The 6000-nt window shown below is 45.0% G+C and overlaps 1 long non-coding RNA gene across 1 annotated transcript in view; it reads right to left on the bottom strand.

Annotated features, from left to right (window-relative positions):
* The window catches only part of LOC143693745 (uncharacterized), a 71052-nt gene extending 69562 nt beyond the window's left edge, over nt 1–1490 (bottom strand). The window contains exon 1 of the long non-coding RNA XR_013181687.1: nt 1387–1490. This is a non-coding gene — a long non-coding RNA (uncharacterized LOC143693745). The remainder of the gene's footprint in view (nt 1–1386) is intronic.
* Between the last annotated feature and the right edge of the window lie 4510 nt (nt 1491–6000).

Below are 6000 nucleotides of genomic sequence, written 5' to 3' on the forward strand. Positions count from 1 at the left end.
TTCCCACTCTGGAATAAACTCAGCAAGATGAATCCTGCCTCAGACTCCACAGATGTGTGCATCTGCAGAAGAGGCTGTTAATAATTAATATAATTGTACAACCCCCTAGATATAAAAATACACAGACGGAGCCTCACATTTTGCCTGCTTCTCTGTAACAAATACCCAAACTGAAACAAATTTAACAAGATACATTACACAAGTCTGCAGACAGAAGTTGTATGAAAATTTTAACTCTCTTCAGCAAGAAAGCACTTCTATTTCCAGTAACGCTGGCAGCATATACTGTAGCTAGGCAGCCACATTTATTTTCAATTATCATTTTTGCCTTTTTATACAGCATAATGAAATGCCTGGTAAATTATACATTTTTGTAAAACACAAACTTGTCTCTTTATTTGCAGCTCAAGTCTTGCAATATCGTTTTGTCTGCATTAGTTCTAGCTCTTTACGAGAGGCCAATTACTTTTCTTAGCTGTAACATGTAGAGTGTGATATGTTACTCGCCAGTCCTGGCTGAGACACAGCCTGCTGCAAAGTGACCATGGCTGAGGCTCAGACCTTTGGAGAAAAGGGGGAAAATTCCCAGCATTCTGCTTGCTAAAGCACCATCCACACTCACTTGGTCCAGCTTCCATACCTAAGATTTTCTGTCCAAACCTCCTGCTAAACAAAAGCATGTTTTTTAGGAGGGAAAAAGAAAAAAAAAAAAAAAGCATACAGTTGCTTCCCCCAGTCTCCCTTTAGAAAGACGCTCTCCTGGCAGATGGATTTCAATATGCCGTCTCCCAAATCTGAAGCAACTCTGAAAATATAAAGTTCACTTATACCAATGGGCCATATATATCTGCACCTCTTGATTCCCTGTCTCTTTAACTGGCACTTTGAACTAGTGAGCACCTCTTTAATCTTGCCCCATTATCATCCTAATAGCACCTCCCGATATTCATAAATGTCTAGCAAGACTTTCAGCTATTTGGTATGAAGAAGAAATATCCAGCTAAATTGAGAAGATTACCACATCACCACATAAATCAGTGACAGGCCGCGTGTTATTACAGTTGATTTTTGTTGACAGTTGGCTGTAGGCAGTTGTGTTTCAAATGCCTTTTTTCTCTGGGAAATTAAACAAAATTCCATGCAAAATGCAGCCCTCCAGTTCAAAAACTGTAAATCCAAAATTAGCATTTCATACTTTAAAAGGTAGCACAGCACAATTTTCCATTGAAAGGTCTGTACAGTTGTCACAAATGGGTGCTTCACACATGACACTAATGCTACCAATGCCTTTTAAGAAAGCCACCTTTCTCTGATATTATTTTCTTCTCCCAATAATCTGCATACACTATAGTTCATCCCTACGGAAAAGAAAGAGAGCTCACTTACTTATCTCTCATATGGGAGCATTATGCTTTCAGCAATTCAGACAGATAGGCTGGCTGGGAGGGGGGCGCCTTGCCGAAGCCTCCGCGATAAGAGGGAGGGAATCGTGGCCAGCGAAAGGTTAATCCTCCCTCTCCAAGTCCCTCCTTCTGTCTTGGCATAACCTGGAGAGCAAAGAAAATGCCAGGCTCACAAAGTGAAAAGACACACCGGCACCAAAGCGTTGGCGCCGCGTCGTGCGGCAGGGCCACGCGTGACCTAATTAACAAAAAGCCGTCGCTGGAAGTCAGGGAAGCAGCTTGGGTGACACCAGAGAGGACCAGAACTTGCGAAGGAGTGTCTGCTTCCAGCAGCTGCTGATCTGCCAGTTCTGGCTCGGAGAGCGCCCGCTGCCAAGCCAATTCTCAGGGACCGTGGTGTCAGCGCGTTGATTGAGCAGACAGAGCGCCTTCCCCATCTCCAGACAGATCCTGGGGGCATTGGCTTTGTCTTGGGCAGTAGCTTGGAGAAATCACCACCACAAGAAGTTCACATTTTTGGCTATGGATACACACACACACATATATATATATAACACAGGGAATTGAAGCAGAGAACTGCTCTGCCTACTCCTGGGCATGAGGACAGACGTGTAATGCAGTTTGTCAGCCAAAAGATGTTATATGTGTCTTCACACAAACACTCTGCTGGCAGCTCACTGGCTTCTGGCCACACAGCCCAACGTCCCCTGGTCAGAAGTGCTGGGCTGAAAACCAGATCACCAGCCAATTGCATCTGCTTCATTCTGCCCCAGTGTTCAAGGGCAGGGTGTGATGGCCTGTGCTAGGGATCATCCCTTCTTCCAGCCCTGTCCTCAGAGGGGAGCCAAGGATGGAGAGCCCACCTGCTGACCTCTGAGCTGGGTTATCCCACTGCTTGGCACTGAGAGGGAAGCGTGCTCACAGTAGCCAGTGCCAATAAAATTAAGCATTTCAGTCAATATTGAAATGGTTTATTCTGAATTCACCATCAGGCATTTTAAACAGCTGCCTCACTCTCATTAGCTTGTGGCTGGGTCAAGGTTTAGTTTTTACAGCCTGTGCCAAACCTTTCCCTGGTGTAACTCTGCTGACAGAACAGGACAAGGTGTCCAAGGGAGCCTGGCCCCAGTCACACATAGTGGGTCACCCATATGATAAAGCTCTTGACCCTCTGCTAGAGGTTGGACTTGCACCTGATTACAGGCAAAGACGAAATCAATGGAGTCAAATAATCACAGTAAGATACTGGTTTCTTACCAGTTGCCCAACTGGGGAAAAACTACTCAGCCAAGAAGGACGGCAATTGGCAGCAGAAAAGAACACACAGTGAATATGATGGAACAATCCTGTGTTCCCTGTTGAGGAGAGGTTGGAAACAGGACAAAACTTTGCTGTTGAGTGAGCTGCAGCCTACAGAGAGTGACTGAATGATTTAAGGCAGCACTTGTTCAACACTGGAAATATTTATACCTAAGATCTGTAGGGAATATCATTAAAAGGGTACTGATACCACTGATACTTTCTCTTCTAACTCTATGTGCAGATTTAATATCTGATTCCTAATGAATACTTCTTACAAATTTTTGAAACACACTAGAGGTGACTTCCCATTTCTGCTTGGGACCAGCTCCTCAGGAAAACCAGGCAGTGAGGAGACACAGACCAAACGGGCAGGGTGAAAGAGCGTGGTCCACAGGGAAAACAAAAGCCCCACCAAAAAATGCCCAACATGAACACAAAGCAGCAAAAACCAAAGCAGGTTTTAAGTCCAAAGCTGCCCATTCTGGTAAAGATGAGGAACCAGTACATGATAACTGGGAGGAGGAGGCTGATCTGAACCAGACAGTGTTGCCAAGAGTGGTGCTTGTGTGAGGAGGGCTCTGATTGCAGGCAGAAGGTGACTCTGTGCACAGGCAGGTGTTTTGTGCCACATGAAAAGCCTGAGAAGTGTGGCAGCTCCCTGTGCCTTCAGACATGAGACAGGCTGTTCACTCCATGTACAGGAGAGCCCTCCTCCAGGGCCGTGCTGATGCAAGGACAGGGAAAGGCTGATAAGAGGAGGGAGATTTGGGAGCCAAGGTGTCACCTCACCCCAACCAGAGGAAGGCATCAGGGTGCCAGGGGCTAATGAAGGATACACAAGGGCTTTGCTTGAGGAGGAGCCCAGCGACAAAGCCCAGCTTTTTTGTGCCAAGGCATCAAACAGCCTTGCAGGACAACCAGCAAACTTGCCTGAAGAGCATGTCTACAGCAGAAATTATCCTTCAACAGAGGAGATGAGGCAGTCTGGGATGGTGGCAGTGGAAGCAGGGGAAGCAAAGGAAGTGTGGGCAGCCTGACCCACAGCCATGGCAGAGCAGGCTGCTCCAGAGAGCCTACAGAGTGCTGGAAATGGAAAGCCTTCTCATGTTGTCCCCTGACATGCGGTTCTTTGAGATGTTTGTATCTCCAAAGCTTCTGGGTTTGGCAGCACTACAGACATCGTGTGAAGGGGAGAGCCTCTGGGTTTGCTGTTTCAGTGAATGAAAAGAGTGCAAGCCGCCCCTCTGCTCCCTGGCATCCTTTTCTGCACAGCCCAGGTGTTTGCATCTCAACAGCAGTTTTTGTACTGAACCCAGCGAGATGGGATGAAATCCCAGCGCTTGTTTCACAGAGACATCCGGCTGCGAGGGAAAGATCACACTCAGCTTTGGATTGTAAGCCCAGGCATGTCATGAGAACAAGTCAATTACTCCACAAATGAGGGAAAATATTCTACAAATTTTAGCTGAACTAAGTAGAGAAGAGAAATGAATCTGTAAATCATCAAATGGTGTGTCTGTTTATAATTATTATCATGCAAGAAGTATAATGTTAGTTGAGCAAGATAATTTTTTGTGTGGTTTGGGATTTCCTAGTTTGCATCTTTCTGCCTACAGATCTAGATCTCCAGGGCAGGTAATTTATTTTTTTTTCCTGATGTCTCATAAAGAGAAAGAAATGTTGAATATAAAACCTGACAGGAAATTTTTCCTTTCGAAGTATAGTTCATGTGGTTGTTTAGAAAACACAGTTCAAATACTGTTTTTTACTTTGTTCTTACAAGTAGTGAGTAATACACACATTTGTTCACAGGACAAAGGCTGTGCTCGTGACAGTAGCCTTGGAACAATGTCAGGTGGCTGTTGTTTACAGCACAGGAGTCCTGTGGTCTTTCCCAACTCCAAGCTCATCTGTGTTAGGAGCTGGAGCTGGATTTAACTGCTGGCCAAATCACAGAGGTGTGCAGGCTTTGTGCACTGCCTTGAGTTGGGGTGCCCAGAAAACTCTTCAGGAAGAAATAAATTTATAAAATATCCTAGGGGATGTATGAGAATTGGAGCTGAAATTTAGTATTTTCTAACTGCTCTCACCCTTCCTCCTGGGACTGCTGCTGATCTTTGATCACTTCCCTCATTTACAAATGCTGTCATCTCGCCATTCTCCTTCCACTCCGTATCATTAATACAAATCTGGAAACAATGGCTTTCTCCCTGCTAAAACATTGCAACATCCCACTGTTTGTTTCCTCTTCTAAAACGGATCATTCATTATAACCCATATCCCCCAAAGAATTTTATCACTTGAAACCTGTTTGCAGTGAATCTAAAGTAGCTGGGAAATCATCTCCTCAGAAATTCCTGCGTACGCTGGAGCCGACTTTTCCTGGAAGCCCAATAAAGTGTTGAGTCCCTCTGCAGGCAATATCCATTTTTCTTCTTTCTGATACAGTCTCCGGCAGTAACCCCTGCAGCTGTGCACGATCCATTTTTTTATTTTTTTGCTGCTGAAATTCACTGCTCAGCTCTGTTAGCTCTTGTACCCACTTCATCCCAGAGAGTTGGGATAATTGCCTCCTTGCTTCGGCATTCCACCACCTCCATGCTTATCGCAGAGGTCAGCTTTTCTTTTATCTCTCCCATAACCAACTCGTTATTTGCTGCTTTCTCTTGCAAGGGACAGGCTGCTGCTCCCTGACTCCTGCCCCATTCCACTTTTCCTGGTGTTTGTGCACCTCGTTTGAATATTTCTCCCTAAAAGGACATCTCTACCTGTCAGCATTTGAATTTAGGATTTTACTCTGCAGTCTGCGGTCCCCAGCAGCAGCAGCAGCAGAGGCTTGGGTGAACACTGACCTGTGTGATGAGGTATCACCAAAATGCTTACACCTGCAGTTCAAGAGTTGTGTGAGCAGGAAATTTCCCCAAAAATCTGGGCAGCCATTTGGGCCACAGAAGGCTTTGTTTAATAAATTAAATAGGAGTAACATGCTCACTGTTTTTTTTTTACCTGAGAAAGGTTATGCAACCTGGTAATGTTAAAACACATTCAGGGTGAGGTTTGGGACTCAAAATGCTCAAATGTTGGTAGAAAAGAAAGGAGTGCTGAATATAAAACAAAATAATGCAGAAAATGTTGTACACTGTTAAGGGTGAAGGCAGCTATGGCTGTGCAACATTTACCATCAGGGAGGCTTGGACCAAAGCTGCCTTTGAACTACTCACAGTCAAGAACAAACCCTAATGTCAGTATGTGAAAATTTGAAGTGCAGAAAGGGCAACCATCCCTTACAAGTCCC

Source organism: Agelaius phoeniceus, chromosome 3 (genome assembly GCF_051311805.1).
Source record: "Agelaius phoeniceus isolate bAgePho1 chromosome 3, bAgePho1.hap1, whole genome shotgun sequence".
In the NCBI taxonomy this organism is placed as follows: Eukaryota; Metazoa; Chordata; class Aves; order Passeriformes; family Icteridae; genus Agelaius; species Agelaius phoeniceus.